The sequence below is a fragment of the Nyctereutes procyonoides genome, unplaced genomic scaffold, assembly GCF_905146905.1.
Source record: "Nyctereutes procyonoides isolate TBG_1078 unplaced genomic scaffold, NYPRO_anot_genome, whole genome shotgun sequence".
Lineage (NCBI taxonomy): Eukaryota > Metazoa > Chordata > Mammalia > Carnivora > Canidae > Nyctereutes > Nyctereutes procyonoides.
Genome location: NW_026575031.1, coordinates 171,157 through 188,421, shown reverse-complemented (window position 1 = coordinate 188,421; position 17,265 = coordinate 171,157). Strand labels below are relative to the sequence as shown.

Genomic DNA, 17,265 nt, shown 5'->3' with positions numbered 1-17,265 from the left:
GTATAGTTTCTTCTTTAAACGTTTGATAGAATTCCCCTGGGAAGCTATCTAGCCCTGGACATTTGTGTCTTGGGAGGTTTTTGATGACTGCTTTAATTTCCTCCCTGGTTATTGGCCTGTTCAGGTTTTCTATTTCTTCCTGTTCCAGTTTTGGTAGTTTGTGGTTTTCCAGAAATGCATCCATTTCTTCTAGATTGCCTAATTTATTGGTTTATAGCTGCTCATAATATGTTTTTAAAAGCATTTGTATTTCCTTGGTGTTGGTAGTGATCTCTCCTTTCTCATTCATGATTTTATTAATTTGAGTCTTTTCTTTCTTCTTTTTAATAAGGCTGGCTAATGGTTTATCTATCTTATTAATTCTGTCAAAGAACCAACTCCTGGTTTTATTAATCTGTTCCACAGTTCTTCTGGTCTCTATTTCATTGAGTTCTGCTGAATTCTTTATTAATGCTCTTCTTCTGCTGGGTATAGGATCTATTTGCTGTTTTTTCTCTAGCTCCTTTAGGTGCAAGGTTAGCTTTTGTATTTAAGTTCTTTCCAGTTTTTGGATGGATGCTTGTATTGTGATGTATTTCCCCCTCAGGACTGCTTTTGCTGTATCCCAAAGATTTTGAATGGTTGTATCTTCGTTCTCATTTTTTCCATGAATCTTTGTAATTCTTCTCTAATTTCTTGGTTGACCCTTTCGTCTTTTAGCAGTATGGTCCTTAACCTCCACATGTTTGAAATCCTTCCAAACTTCTTCTTGTGATTTAGTTCTAATTTCAAAGCATTATGGTCTAAAAATATTCAGGGGACGATCCGAATCTTTTGATATCAGTTCAGACCTGATTTGTGTCCCTATGTGGTCTATTCTGGAGAAAGTTCCATGTGCACTTGAGAAGAATGTGTATTCAGTTGAGTTTGGATGTAAAATCTGTAAATATCTGTGAAATCCATCTGGTCCAGTGTATCATTTAAAGCTCTCACTTCTTTGGAGATGTTTTGCTTAGAAGACCTGTCGATTGTAGAAAGCACTACATTGAGGTCACCAAGTCTATGTGTATTATTATCTAAGTATTTCTTCATTTTGGTTATTAATTGATTTAAATATTTGGGAGCTCCCACATTCGGGGCATATATATTGAGGATTGTTAAGTCCTCTTGTTGGATAGATCCTTTAAGTATGAGATAGTGTCCCTCTTCATCTATCACTACAGTCTTCTGGGTAAATTTTAGTTTATCTGATATAAGGATGGCTACCCCTGCTTTCTTTTGAGGACCATTTGAATGGTAAATGGTTCTCCAACCTTTTATTTTCAGGCTGTAGGTGTCCTTCTGTCTAAAATGAGTCTCCTGTAGACAGCAAATAGATGGGTCCTGCTTTTTTATACAGTCTGAAACCCTGCTCCTTTTGATGGGGTCATTAAGCCGTTCACGTTCAGAGTTACTATTGACAGATATGAGTTTAGTGTCATCATGATATCTATTCAGTCCTTGTTTTTGTGGATTGTTCCACTGAACTTCTTCTTAAAGGGGAATTTTAAGAGTCCCCCTTAATATTTCTTGCAGAGCTGGTTTGGAGGTCACATATTCTTTCAGTTCCTTTCTTGGAAGCTCTGTATCTCTCCTTCCATTTTGAATGAGAGCCTTGCTGGATAAAGTATTCTTGGTTGCATGTTCTTCTCATTTAGGACCCTGAATATATCCTGCCAGCCCTTTCTGGCCTGCCAGGTCTCTGTGGAGAGGTCTGCTGTTACCCTAATATTCCTCCCCATGAAAGTCAAGGATTTCTTGTCTCTTGCTGCTTTAAGGATCTTCTCTTTATCTTTGGAATTTGCAAGCTTCACTATTAGATGTCGTGGTGTTGAACGGTTTTTATTGATTTTCGGGGGGGTTCTCTCTATTTCCTGGATCTTAATGCCTGTTTCCCTTCCCATATTAGGAAAGTTTTCAGCTATGATTTGTTCAAATACATATTCTGGCCCTCTGTCCCTTTCGGCACCCTCGGGAACCCCAATTAAACGTAGGTTTTTCTTCCTCAGGCTGTCGTTCATTTCCCTTAATCTAACCTCATGGTCTTTTAATTGTTTGTCCTTTTTTCCTCCATTTCCCTCTTTGCCATCAACTTGTCTTCTATGTCACTCACTCGTTCTTCCACCTCATTAACCCTTGTCGTTAGGACTTCTTGTTTGGATTGCATCTCATTCAATTGGTTTTAATTTCTACCTGATTGGATCTAAATTCTGCAGTCTTGAAGTCTCTTGAGTCCTTTATGCTTTTTTCTAGAGCCACCAGTAGCTGTATAATAGTGCTTCTGAATTGGCTTTCTGACATTGAATTGTAATCCAGATTTTGTAACTCTGTGGGAGAGAGGACTGTTTCTGATTCTTTCTTTTGAGGTGAGGTTTTCCTTCTAGTCATTTTGCTCAGTGCAGAGTGGCCAAAAACAAGTTGTGTTGGGAAAAGGAGAAAAAGAGAGAGAGAGAAGGAAAGAAAAGAGAAAAAGAAAAAAGAAAAATGGAAGAGAAAAAGAAAAAAAGAGAAGAAAAAGAAAGAAAAAGAAAGAAAGGGAAAAAAGGGTGGGGGAAGCAAACAGAAATCAAAAAGCAAAAAAAGAAAAAAACAAAAAACAAAAACAAAACAAAACAAACAAACAAAAAACAAACAAACAAAAAAAAAAACACGGGGGAGTATCTTCTGATTCTGTAGACTTTAAGTCCCTTGACTTCCCCTGGAACTGGTCCGTCTAGCTGGTCTTCTGGGGGAGGGGCCTGTTGTGCTGATTTTCAGCTGTTAGCACTTAGGGGAGCTGCTCTGCCCCTTGCCTGGTGCAGGGCTCAGTGGGGGTTGTTTACCCCGTCAGGCCCCAGGAGGAACAACCGCAGTGGCTGGGCCAGCTCTGCAGCCCTGGAGTCAGCCCCCGCAGTAGCTCCAGAGCTCTCCGTCTGCAGGGCTTGGAGGCCCCGGGGCGGGGCCGCTGATCTGCTCAGCTCGGGGCAGGAGCGTCCTTGCTGTCCTGGGCCCTCCCGGCCTCTGCCTGTCCCGGGGGAGGCCGGATCCTGGGCTGTGTCCCGGCGTCCCGTGCTCCGGTGCCTGCGCTGTTGGATTCGCGCTCCCGCCCTGCAGCCCCCTCCGCGGAGCCGCCGCCCGAGCCCCTCCGAGCTGCTCTGGGCTCCGCCGTGCGCGCTGCAGCCCTTAGGGAGCTCGGTGCGCTCTCCCCGGGCCGCAGGTGTCTGTTAGTGTCCCCGGGAGCCCGAGGGCATCCCCGCCCTCCTGGGGTCCTGCTCCAATTCCCTGCGGGCCCCTTTCCGCCCGGGAAGGTTGGTGCAGCTCCTGCTTCTCCGGGACGGGGCTCTCCTGTCTTGGGGACACTCGCCCCGGCCTGAGCCCGGCTCCTCGTGGGGCCCCTCCCCCTCGGAGGCCTTTTGTTTCTTTATTTTTTTTTCCCCGTCTTCCTACCTTGATAGAAGCGCGAACTTTTCTCACTGTAGCATTCCAGCTGGTCTCTCTTTACATCTCAGGCCGAATTCGTAGATTTTCAGGATGATTTGAAGGTTATCTAGGTAATTTGGTGGGGACAGGTGACTTGGGGACCCTACTCTTCCGCCGTCTTGCCCCTCCCTCCAAGATTTTTTTTTAAGTAAAAAATTTTTAGCATTTTCCTTCAGTTTCCCTGTTCATATATATACAGAGGAAATTTTTATTTATCAGGCTGGTCCATAAAATGTCTATTAATTTTTCAGAAAGTGAAATTATCCAATTACTTAAGAATGCTTTTATTATTCATGATAGTATTTAAAGTGGCAAAGAACATAACCGAGATGACCTTTTTAAAGAGTAGTGTCATTCCTCCCTCCTACAACTCATTTAGAACAATTCCCTTTGTTGCCGTGATCACAATGAATATATTTTTAGGAAAAAATTTCCTTGACTAATTGTCCTTAGTTGTGTAATCCTTGGTCATGATAACATTAGTGGGTTCCTATCCTCCAGTTCAGGTAATTTTTTCTATTTTTAGAAACCTTTTATATACTTCTGTGCCTTTGAGATAATGGTGTGTGAATAGCTCCAAGGGAAGGATGGAGCGAAACTGACAAGAGGAGGAAGATATTAAACTAGATAAACTTCAGCGACAAAGATAACTCAGACAATGGTTTGTTATTTGTCTATTTCCATTATGTTTTGGCCCAGAGGCAGGAAAAAACAGGTGGTGGTGGAGAGATGATGAGCAGAGCAGAAGAATAAACACAAGCAGTTGTCAACATAAGAAGTGAACTAACTTGAAGTAGGTACAAGTGATATGAGAAATTAGGAAAAAAAGAAAAGAAAACCTAATTTTGTAGAAGCGGGATGGAGAAAAGATCATTGAAACCCTGCTTAGAAGAAAAATATCTAGGGATTTAACTCACCCTAATCTAATGTAGTGTAGGTTAAAATTAAGTGTTGGAAGGATGGAGGAAAAAAGTAGGAAACTAAATATGTAATGTTTAACAACCAGTAGTCAATCTTCCTGATTTTGTTTATGTTCTTTAAACGTTTGTTAGAATTGTTTGTCACAATTCTAGACATGTTTGGTGGTGAAATGGGGGTATTTAGGCAGAGTGCCACAGATGAAGGGATAGAAGATGGTCCTATGAGGGAAGGCTAAAGGAATCCAAGTGGTAAAACTGGAGGGTACTACGGGACCCAGGAAATTTAACAAAAATCCCCCACCCCTGGACAAGCAGAGCAGGACTAACTCCATTTTGTGCTGCACCCCACCTCCTGTGTCACCCCCACAAGACCTGCTAGTTGCTTAAGGCGCTGCCCCACCCTAGTCAAACCGCTGGGCACACCCTTACCGGAAATCGGCTGGTAACAATGTAACCCCGCCTTGTGCCCGCCAAAACTGCGCACCAATTCCTACCCAGTGATAGGCCAGTTCAAATGGATACTATAGGGTAAAATGTAATTCAATCGGCCACCTACGTGTGGACCTACATGACTGTGCAACTTTCTGGATATGTTACAATGCCATTGGCCACTGGCCCCTATAAAGCTGCTTTGCCTCTTAGCCTGGAGGTCCAAGTGCCTGCTCCGCTGTGTCGGGTATACTTGGACCCAAGCTCGAACTTGTAATAAACCCTCGTGTGTTTGCATCGGTGTTGACTCCTTGGTGGTTTCTCAGATTCGCGATCTTGGGCACAACAGGTACCAATGAGTGATCTTTATTTGCCTTTACCAGGTCCAAGGATATCAAACATTTATCTGAGAGAGTTGCTGACAATGTCATTATGTTCACAGAGAAAGAATCAAGTGGACATCAGCTTACTTGAAAGGATGAGAGGGTTTTTTTTTTTTTAATGTAAGGATGAACCTTTGGACTATTATGTTAAGAAAAAGCAAGATGCCAAGGAAGAAAATGAATTTTCAAACCATGTAAACTAGAGAGAAATGGACATGTCTTGAATGGAGAAATAGAGAAAGGAACTGTGTCAGAACACATTTTTAGACCTCTTCCAACTGAATGATGTTATTATTTTTTTTAATTTTAAAATTAAAAAAAGAATTTTATTTATTTATTCATGAGAGACACCAGAGAGAGGCAGAGACATAGGCAGAGGGAAAAGCAGGTTCCCTGTGAGAAGCCTGATGCGGGACTGATTCTAGGACCCCAGGATCACAACCTGAGCCAAAGGCAGATGCTCAAACACTGAGCCCCCCAGGGGTCCCCTGAGTGATTTTATTAATTGGGAATAATGAGCATATTTCTCTTTGTCCCCCCAGAATATTTTAAAATGTAAAATTCCCATGAATATATTCTAAGGGTTTCCCCAATTCTAATTCTATATACATCAAGACACTTAAATGATGATTCCATAAAGAGGGCACTTGATGTAATGAGCACTGGGGTGTTATATGCAACTGATGAATCACTAACTTCTACCCTTGAGACTAATAATACACTATATGTTAACTAACTTGAATTTAAAATAGAAAAAGTAAAATAAATGATGATTCCATTAAATGTTGCAGAATCTGGATTTTCATTTACCCAGCCTAAATAAATAATGGCTGTGATTCATGTGGTAATTCTTGAGTGTAATAGCTAGACCAGAACTAGAGAGTTCAAAGTGGAATATTTTCTAATGGCAATGGCCTTACAGGGGCAATGCTGTTTCCATGGAAAGTCTGCAACGTCTCAAGGTAATTGAGCCTCCAGAACCCAGTGTCTCCTTCCAGAAGCTGTTGAGATTATATCTCAGAAGCACTGGAGAGACACTCAAGAAATTTGAATAGTTGAAGGCAGGAGCTGGGTAAGTTTCCAGATCTTCTTTTTGTTAGTTGTTTTATTATTATTATTTTTGTTCTTTTAGGGATATAAAGTAGATACATTTAGTCTTTGGCCCATGATTCCTTCTATTCTCAGGCTTAGCTCTTATTCTCAGAGTCTGGCTCTCTCTTCCTTCTTGGGTAATGAGTCAGGTTTAAAATGAATCAGTTATTTCTTCATTGTGAAAATCATCATTTCTTGCACACATAAGATGTGTGAGGAGAGCCATCTGGTGACTTGTTTGTCTACAATAGCTTAATGTGGCCCCTTTCCCTTAGTAATGTAAGTAAAACTAGAGGAGGCAGTGTGTTAGTCAAAAACAAAGCAACTCTAACGCTAGGTGCCAGTCCAGTAGGAAGCAATTCTGAGCATGAGGACTTTTGAGACTGCATATCTAAATAAGTTCCCAGTCTGCATTTCTTACTGTTTATCACAATTTTCCATCTAACCAACTATCTTGGATTCCTGCTGCATTCAAAAACCCAATTTCCTATTGTCTTCCCTTTTGTCATCTTTCCACCAATTTCCTTTCTGATTTTTAAAATGTATTTAACCTTCTTTCCCCCCCAAATTGTCCTTTTTGTCCTCTGGCTAGACTCTGTCTTTATGTAAGCTTTACACAGAATCATAAGTCTGTGTATATTTTCCCTGAATGACTCAATAAATCCCTTTCCGATTTTGCTAACTCTATTCCTTACAAACTTATTAATGGTCAGGTTTGTCAGTATTTCTTCTACTTCTCACTTGTTCTTTTCTTTCTTTCTTTCTTTCTTTCTTTTCTTTTCTTTCTTTCTTTCTTTTTTAAAAGATTTTATTTATTTATTCATGAGAGACAGAGAGAGAGGCAGAGACACAGGATGAAGGAGAAGTAGGCTCCATGCAGGGAGCCTGACATGGGACTCGATCCTGGGTCTCCAGGATCAGGCCCTGGGCTGAAGGCAGCGCTAAACCACTGAGCCACCCGGGCTGCCCTCGCTTGTTCTTTTCTTTTCTTTCTTTTTTTTTTTTTTAGAGAGAGAGAGAGAGAGAGAGAGAGAGAGAGAGTGTGTGTGTGTGTGAGCCAGTGAGGGGTTTCCAGAACAGAAGGAAAGGGAGAGAAAGAATTTTAAGCTCTACACTGGGTGTGGAGCCTGATGCAGAGCTCCATCTCAAGACCCTAGGATCATGACCTGAGCTGAAATCACGAATGGGACAGTTAACTGACTGAGCCACCCAGGTGCCCCACCATCACTTGTTTGTTTGTTTTTTTGCTCTTCACATTTCAATTTGGACGAAGCACTAGTTAGATTTTTATGTTATAGTATATTCTCACTGTTATTCCTACTTCATGGAAGACTTGGAAGAGTTTTGTCTAACACACTTTTTTTCCTTCGTGATCAGAAGGAATGCTTTTTGCCTTATTTTTCTGCCCATTCCTGGAAAAAAATTTGATTAGTTAGTTCATAGTTCATTACATGGAGGCTTGGTTTTAAGTCATAAAATGGTTTAAACAATTTTACTTAAAATTATCATGATAGCTGCTACAGAAATATTTGCTGAATGAATGAGTGAATTAGCCACGAAATCCAGTCAGCATCATATCTGAGCTACTTTTCAGCCAGAACAAACAACTATGGTATACAAAACCTGCCCCAAGTGTCTTGTAACATATTTGGGGAGATAAAACCCATGCATATTTATCAGAAAACCATTGAAAAATTACTGTAATAGAAATCATCGATGCAAAAATTCAGATTAAAAAATAAATCAGAATACTGAGAAGAGATTCTGTGAATATGGGAATTGAACTAGAAAGAAGCAGAGTGTTTGTGACTCCTCAGTATTTGATGGACTATAGCATTTCTTCAAGTGTTCTTATCCTTTCTAGAAAAGAGAATCTGTATGTAGCAGACTCAAATTGCATTTTCTGTTACAAATGTGGACTTCAAAAGGCAGGAATTCTTGTCTGTGCTGTATCCTCAGTGCCTGGAATGGTGCTTGGAATTCTGGGCCTTCAAAAATATTAACTGAACTAACAAACAAAAGTCATTTCAAAATCATTCAGAGAAGCACTGAGGACTAAATCAAGTTGTCCAAGTACATATTGGTTGGCTGATTATCTTGAGGTCATCCCATGATAGATTCTCCATCGTTAGTGGATATTAATTGGTCAGACTTGGTCCTAGATATAGTAGGAGTCAGAAGGGTCTTCATGTAGTTTCAGGAAGAAGATCCAGATGCACTACCTGTTCTTCCTCCTTCAATATCTCTCCCATCTTCCTGACAGGCTCTCTGAAAGTTCCTCCATCCAAATCCTTGGTTAGTGATAAGATTTTCTTTTTTTCCCCCTAAAACATCTGTTCGATTATGATAACAATGGCCCCAAAGTATCCATGTCTTAATCCCTGTGCCTAAGAATAGGTTACTTTACATGGCACAAGGGACTTTGCTGATGTGATTAAGAATTTTGAGATGGGAATATTATCCTGGATTATGAGGACCAGCCAATGTAATCACATGATTCCTACTTTACAAAGGGTGGGAGGATGGTTAGAGTCAGAAAGGAGATGTGACGAAAGTTGGCAGAGTTTGGAGTGATGTACTTTGAAGAGGGATGAAAGGGTCATGAAGCCAAGAATGCAGGCAACCTTGGAAGAGGAAGGTAATGAGTTCTCTCCTAGATCCTGTACAAGGGATGCAGCTCTGATGACATCATGATTCTATCTTGGAAGACCCATTTTGGCCTTCTCCTCTTCAAAGCTGTGAATCACACATTTGTGTTTTGGTAAACACTAAATTTCCAGTAATTTGTTACTGCAGAAATAGATAATGGAATACATATAGAACTAATACGAAGTTCTATTTAGGACAAAGAACTTTCAGTGGGAGCCAGGGGTTCTTGATTGTCTGTAAACCCTCTCACCAATTACTTCTCTGGTAACAAGCAGGTCACCTTGTATATCTCTTTCTATATAAATTATTTCATTGGTATAAATGAAGACATAGAGTTGTACTAAGTCAGAAACCAGCAATGATCAGTGAACCTCTGATGATTTGTTTCTGGCAGGTTTTATTTATTTATTTTTTATCCTTAAAGAACAATAGTTGCATCCTAGCTGCCCCTGCTGTGGTTTGGCTACTGTCCCTTAGTTCTTTTTCTGCCCATTATTCCTGTAACTCAATTGTAACCCTGTCTCAGTTGCAGACACAGACACTGTCTGGCTGTTTTCACCCAGTTTTCCTTTTCCTGTTTCTCTTTTATCTATTACAAATGTATTTTTTTAAAAAGATTTTATTTACTTACTCATGAGAGACAGAGAGAGAGAGAGAGAAAGAGAGAGAGAGAAAGAGAGAGAGAGGCAGAGACACAGGCAGAGGGAGAAGCAGGCTCCATGCAGGGAACCCGACACAGGACTCAATCCCGGGACTCCAGGATCACACCCTGAGCCAAAGGCAGATGCTCAACCCCTGAGTCACCCAGGCATCCCAATAACAAATGTATTTTGAAAAAAAAAAAAGAAGAAGACTACTATGTGGCAGCATTCATATTGTTGGGGATCCAAAAGTATCCTTATCTGTATCTGTCTGTCTGTCTATTGGAGGAGGAGATTATTTTCCTCAGGTCAACACATGTGTTATGTTAGAAATTGTGCATTTTTGGGAAAGTAAGTATAATGAAAAGATAAAATAATTTTTTTCCATTTGAAACATATAAAAGGCTTCCTATTGACTATTTTAAATTAATAGTTGAGACCCTATATATATTTTTTTGATGACAGAGTTCTCTCATGAAATAATTATGTTGTGTAGTTAAACAATTGCAGGAATGAGGCTTGGGATCCTGTGGTAACTCCTGACTGGTACCACAAAATATATGATTAATGTGAACTTTGGTGGATTTTGATAAACTGTCTTCATTGCAGGAGACATTCTTCAGTCCCTTTAATTTCTTCCTTCATCTAACCAGTGTGAAGCACTCATTAAATAACTGGTAGTGTTAGTCACCACTGGTGATTGTGATGGAGGTAGGGAACACTCATGAACTAAGATGATACCTGTGCCCAAGAAACTACACATTTACTTTGAGAGATGGAAATTTATACAATCAAGAGAGGCAGACTGAAATCAATGCTAAAAGTGCAGAGAGAGTAGAGGGACTGAGGCAGATACAGAGGATTTCACAAGGGAGGGAGCATTTGGACTGGGACGTTGAAAATTGGGACATTAGAGAATAGGATGAGAAATTTTGAAAGCTGAAATAAGGAAAACCTTTAAAGTCTAATCAAGCACTAGGAATAACAGAACATACTTTGAAAGCTGTCTGCTGTGAATGAGGAATTACTAGGTGGCTCAGATGAGTGGCTGAAGTCCTATCCATTTATAAGAAATCATAGTCCGAAGTACTTGAGGTTGACCTTGCATGTTACTGAAGTGGAATGCAGGGCAGGAGGAAATAAGAAATAGCCATGTGATAGTAAAAGAAAGCAGAAGGGAAACAGGTCCAGAGATAGGATTCATTTAGTTGTAGCAGTTTAGAATCCATACTGGCATCCGGAACCAGCTGCCTCCTCTAAGTAGAATCCAAGGCACTTGTGATGAAAATTATTTGGCTGTGGGAGTTGTTTTAATATGATAAGTGTTTTCATGGGCTAGAGGCTTCCTTTTGTGAACATCAATACCTGCCAGACAATTGGTTTTCATTTTTTTTCTTCCTTCAGTTGACGTGAAAACTGATCCCAGTGTCTGAGGCAATGGATGGAATGAACCAGTTGATAGTAGCAGAGTTTGTGTTCCTGGGACTCACTAATTCATGGGAGATCCAGCTTCTCCTTTTTGTTCTACTTGGTAAGCATGATGGGAAACCTTGTCATTGTGCTCACTGTAACCTTGGATGCTCATCTGCATTCACCAGTGTATTTCCTCCTGGCTAATCTCTCAGTCATTGATATGTTGTTTTGCTCAATCACAGCCCCTGAAATGATCTGTGATATTTTTAAAAAAACACAAAGCCATCTCTTTTTGTGGATGTATTATGCAGATCTTCTTTAGCCATGCTGTTGCGGGCACTGAGATGGTGCTGCTCATTGCCATGGCCTTTGACAGATATGTGGCCATTTGTAAGCCTCTGCACTACTTGACCATCATGAGTCCAAAGATGTGTCTATACTTTTTAGTTACTTCTTGGGTCATTGGCCTCATCCACTCATTGGTTTAATTAGTTTTTGTGGTGGATTTGCCTTTTTGTGGCCCTAATGTATTGGATAGTTTTTACTGTGACCTTCTCCGGCTCCTCAGACTCGCCTGTACAAACACCCAAGAATTAGAGTTCATGGTTACTGTCAATAGTGGGCTCATTTCTGTGGGCTCCTTTATCCTCTTGGTCATTTCATATATCTTAATTCTGTTTACTGTTTGGAAACATTTCTCTGGTGGCTCATCTAAGGCTGTCTCCACTCGGTCTACCATATCACTGTGGTGGTTTTGTTCTTTGGGCCGCTGATGTTTTTCTACACATGGCCTTCTCCCACATCACACCTGGATAAATATCTTGCTATTTTTGATGCAGTTATCACTCCTTTTCTGAATCCAGTCATCTACACGTTCAGGAACAAAGAGATGAGAGTGGCAATGAGGAGACTGTGTGGTCGTCTCGTGTGTTACAGGAAGATTTTGTGAGCGGATGGCTAGGAAGACATGAGATCACAGATTCTGCCTCATGTTGGTTGTAGGAAAGACATTATGCAGTTTCAGAAAAATCCTCATCACTTAGGACATGTTATATACCTACAAACCTACTATCTATGAAAGTACAGTATCTTTTTCAGTGTTAGTTTAGAAGTGATATTATTCTCTGGTACTCTGTACACCAAAGTGTTAAAAAACGAGTAATATATGCTTTGTAACCTACATAGTTAGGAGAATGCCATCATACAGTTGAGTAAATAATAAGTTTTATGTTTTTCTTGTATTGGACAGGTTATTTGATAGACAAATTGTGCATTTATATTATTTTCCATCTGGTTGGATTTATGTTTTGATTTCAGTTCTCTTTGTTGTTAGTCTGTTTGCTTTTTATTTCTCCATTTTCTGCATTCTTTGCATCCTTATCAGTCTCCCCTATCTGGCAGTGTAGGAAATTGTTAATCCTATGTTACAATTATATATTTTAAAGCTAGATTGGATCACCTACATCATTGCCTCTAATTCCTTCTGTTGCACTAGCTATCACCCAGGAAATGAGGGGTGATGCAATTAGTCCAGGGGTAGAACAGATTTATCAGAGAGCCAGGCAGCAGAAACCTTGTCCCTGGTTAATGTTCATTCACCTTCAAATCAGTTTTGCATTTGAATTGCTGAACATATGCTACTCTTTCAGCTTTTTCTGATAGGTCTATCTTACATAAGAGGTTTACATCACTTATGTGTATTCCTTTTTTTTTTCTGATGAATTGTCATTAGCATTGACTACTTCATTATCATTTCTAAATCTTGTATTAGTTTTTACCATGACCATACACTTCCTTGTTTAAGTCCTACCAAAGCTGAATTTTAATCCATCCATCCAGATATTCCACAGTTTGTCATTTAACAAAATTACTAAAGAACAGAAAGGAATGCATTAACTGAAGTTTCCTTCATGAGGCAATGAAGTTATGATTGTTTGTCATCATTTGTATTCTAGCAGAGGTAATAAGTGAGGTGACTTATATGGTACTTTTTACAATCTAGGTATTGTTTTCAGGGCTTTACCTTGAATCTTATGGAGTGCATATTCTCACCATCTCCATTTTACAGAGAAGGGCTCTGATGTGTGAAGATGTTAAATATTCTCAAGTTGTATTAAGTAATATGACTGGGTACAGAGTCTTGCAGTTTTGATGCAGGATCTGTAATCTTAACTCCTGCACTCTAATGCATCTCTGGTAAAAAAAAAATAACAGATTAAGTTCTTTACTTGAAATCAGTCTCTATTGTGGGTTTCCTTTGGTGATCTCATCACCGCCAAAACCCAGTATTTATGAAGTTAGTAACTTTACAAGTGTTTATTGTGTATGTAAAACCAACTAGGCATTGTCCAGGGCACTAATACTTATCAAAGGAGTTGAAATGCCAGATTTCCCATGATATACTGTAGAGGAAGGAGTTTAAAGGCTCAAGAAGATCTTTGAATGGATCTATAATGTGTAACTTACTTAGATAACCCCTGTGTCCTTGTGGGAGGGTCTGGGGGCACGGCATCACCAAGACTGCTTTAACAAAAATGCCAGGAGGAAGGGCTGTGCAATAGCTCAGTGAGTATACATGACAATGATTCTCTCAGTACTTTGCCCAAAGGTACTCTTGACCATTTACTTGCATAATCATACACTAGGAATAAAAGCTAGTCACAACATTTTGAGAACTGCTGGACACAGAGTCTGAGTTGAAATGTATACTCAAATCCCTAAAAGGTCATTGTGGCCCTTTATTTGAATGGAGGCAGGTGGGAATTAACTATATACAGAAGCTCAGTCTAGATCTGTTGCATAGTGGGGCCACCAAATGACACCCCTCGCACCCCATGATCATTACACTATTTCCTGGATGTATAATTTGAATGGATATATATGGTAGCTGGTACAACTCCCACACTGTTTCCTTGCCCTGTGGGTTATTCAGTTATGGTAGAGGGGAAGGCATAGAGACTGTCACATCCACACACTCAGTATTTTAGAAAGTACATTATACTCTGTAGGGATAGTGATGGCAATATGATATCCAAACAATATAGGAATGGCGATCTCCATCTTCTGTCCATTTAATTCACCACTGTGGCTTCTACAAAAGTCAGACATATCTTTGAAAATGACAATGGACTATTGTAAATTCAATCAAGTAGTAGCCTTAATTGCAGTTGCTGGAAAAAGGTGGTATTGTTGCCAGAGCAGATTAACACAGCCTTGGGCATATGATATGTGGTCACTGATCTGGTAAATGTGCTTTTCAATCTGTCAGAAAGTAGAGTTGGAAACAGAATTTATATGGAATGAATATCCATATCTATAGTTCTACCCTTTTATAAGATAGTCTGAAGAGACCTGGATCATGTTTGTATGCATTTGTATGCTGGTTTGTATGTATTTAGGATTGTCTATAATATTCATGACACCATGCCATCAACTCAGATAAGGAAGAAATGCTAAGTACATTCATGCTTAGGTCATACATATGTGTTGTCAAGGGAGTGAATAAATTGCATAAAGAATGAGGAGATTGCCATATCATGAAAATTTTAGAATTTCAAGATATGGATCAAAGACAACTGTCGGAGAAAACATGGGGCAATATATTGGTCCTTGACATTGGTCTTGGGAATGGTTTCTTGGGTAAGACACCAAATGCACAGGCAACAAAAGCCAAAATTAACAATTGAGAAAGTATCAATCTAAAGAGCTTCTACACAAAAGGAAAAGAATCACTAAATTGAAAAGGCAATTTACAGAATGGGAGAAAATGCTTGAAAATCCTATATCTGATAAAGGGTTATTATACAAAACAATAAAAAAGTCATATAAGTCATAGCAAAAACAAATTAATCTAATTAAAAATGGATAAAAGGGATCCCTGGGTGGCACAGCAGTTTAGCACCTGCCTTTGGCCCAGGGCGCGATCCTGGAGACCCGGGATCGAATCCCACGTCGGGCTCCCGGTGCATGGAGCCTGCTTCTCCCTCTGCCTATGTCTCTGCCCCTCTCTCTCTCTCTCTCTGTGTGACTATCATAAATAAATAAAAATAAAAAAAATAAAAATGGATAAAAGACCAAATAGACATTTCCCCCCAAAAGACATACAGATGGACAACAGACACATGAAAAGTTGCTTGCCATCACTAGTCATGAGGGAATTGCAAATCAGAATCACAATGAGATATCACCTCACACCTGTCAGGATGGCTATTCTAAGAAACACAAGAAAAAATGGCTAGCATGGATGTGGAGAAAAGGGAACCCTTGTGTACTGTTGGTTGAAATGCAAATTGGTTCATCTGCTAATTAACCATAGACATTATGAAAGTTTACAACAAACAATATGATTCCTCAAAAAATTGAATACAGAACTACCATATGATCTAGCAATTCTACTTCTGGGTATATATTGAAAGGAAATGAAATCAGGATCTTGAAAAGGTATCTGCACACTCATCTTCACTGCAGCATTATTCATAGTAGCCAAGATACAAAAACAATGTAAATTTGTTTCAATGGCCGAGTGAATAAGAAACTGTGGTATATATATGAAGTGGCATATTCAGCTATAAAAGGCAAATCCTACCATTTGTGATAACATGATGAACTTGGAAGCCATTATGCTGACGTAAGTCAGGTAGAGAAAGACAAATAAGGTACAGTATCACTTAGATGTGGAGTAATATAAAAAAAAGTTAATTTTATAGTTATAGATAATAGAATGGTGGTTGCTAGGGCTTCAGGAGAGGCAGAAATGGGGAGATATAGAGATACAGGTCAAAGAATATAAACTTTCACTTATAGAAAGATAAGTTCAGCAGATCAGTGTGGAGACCTTAGTTAATAATATGATATTGTGTACCTAAAAATTGCTAAACATAAATATAAAGTGTTTTTTTTATCACAGACAGACAGACACAGACATAGGGACACCCCCCCCCAAGAATTTACCATATGAGGTTATTTTCTTGATCTTGGCAATCATTACACAGTATATGTATATATCAGGTCATGGCATGTAAACTTTAAATATATACAATTTTGTTTGTCAATTAACCTGAATCATGTTTGAAAAAAAAAACCCTATAGGAGTTCAATGGTCTGGGACATGTCAGGATATTCTCTCAAAGTAAAGGAAAATTACTGCACCTTGTATCTTCTATTACTAATAAGGAAGCACAATGTCTAGTAGATTTCCCCTGTTTCTGGAGGAAGCCTATTCTATAACAGGAATAGCACTCAAACTCATGTACTAAAAGATGTGAAAGGTTCTCAGCTTCAAGCAGGGTCGCAGATCTGGAAAAGATTTTTTGTAGCATTTCCAGATTTGACACAAATAACCTTTGTACTCAGACCATCTTACCTGGCATACGTAGAATTAGAATTAGAAAATTGGTAGTGAAAAAAGAAAAGATACAAAGTTTATAGCAAGCATCAATTGAATAATCAGAACACTATTTTTTTTATAGTTCTGGACTATTGTGAACATTTCCCCCAAGGATTATAGTGTAACTGAAATACAGTAACATGATAATACAAACTATCACATCATACCCTGGATCCACGTTAAAGAAAAGAAGATGTTGGCACATGAACATTAGATCTATTGGTCCTATCACACTATACCAACCAGAATCTGCTGGTCTAACAGAGAGTGGAAAGGCTAGCTACAAGGGCAGCTGAAGCACCAGCTTGGACTTGTTAGTTTGAGATATATACATGTATATACATACACAACAGATAATTAATATTTAGGGCTGTGTCCCTGTTAGGCAGCATACATGGGTCCAGGATCTAAAATACAACTAGGAAATTTGAGCTTACCATTCTTGGAACTCTTGGGTCTATGGGTTTACAGGTTCTGGTTTCTATAACAAGAGGAAACATTTCCACCAGAGAGACAACAAAAATGTTCCATTAAATTTTGGTCTGAGGCTATTGCTCAGGAAGTTCAGAGTTTTTGCATGTGAATTTTGCACCTGAAGAAGAGGAATAACCACCCTGGCAGGGGTAATTGATTTTTAGGAAGAAGTAAATCTGCTGTTACACATGATAGTAGGAAGGATACAATTTGGGACCAGTTGATCTACATGGTGACTTTAAAAACTCTCTTAACCAGTTTTGCCAGTAAATGGGCAAACACAACAGCCGCTGTGGCTGTTGGAGTGCCTATGCATCAGGCTAATAAGGTGATCCTCCTGGGCCAGCAGAGTTGCCAACCAAGAGATCTAGACTATGCAATGCAAGGATATGAGTATAAGC

At 39.5% G+C, this 17,265-nt stretch overlaps 1 pseudogene; it reads left to right on the top strand.

Annotated features, from left to right (window-relative positions):
- The first annotated feature begins 11,028 nt into the window (after positions 1 to 11,028).
- LOC129504235 (olfactory receptor 4F15-like) lies at positions 11,029 to 11,953 on the top strand (annotated as a pseudogene).
- Positions 11,954 to 17,265: the final 5,312 nt, after the last annotated feature.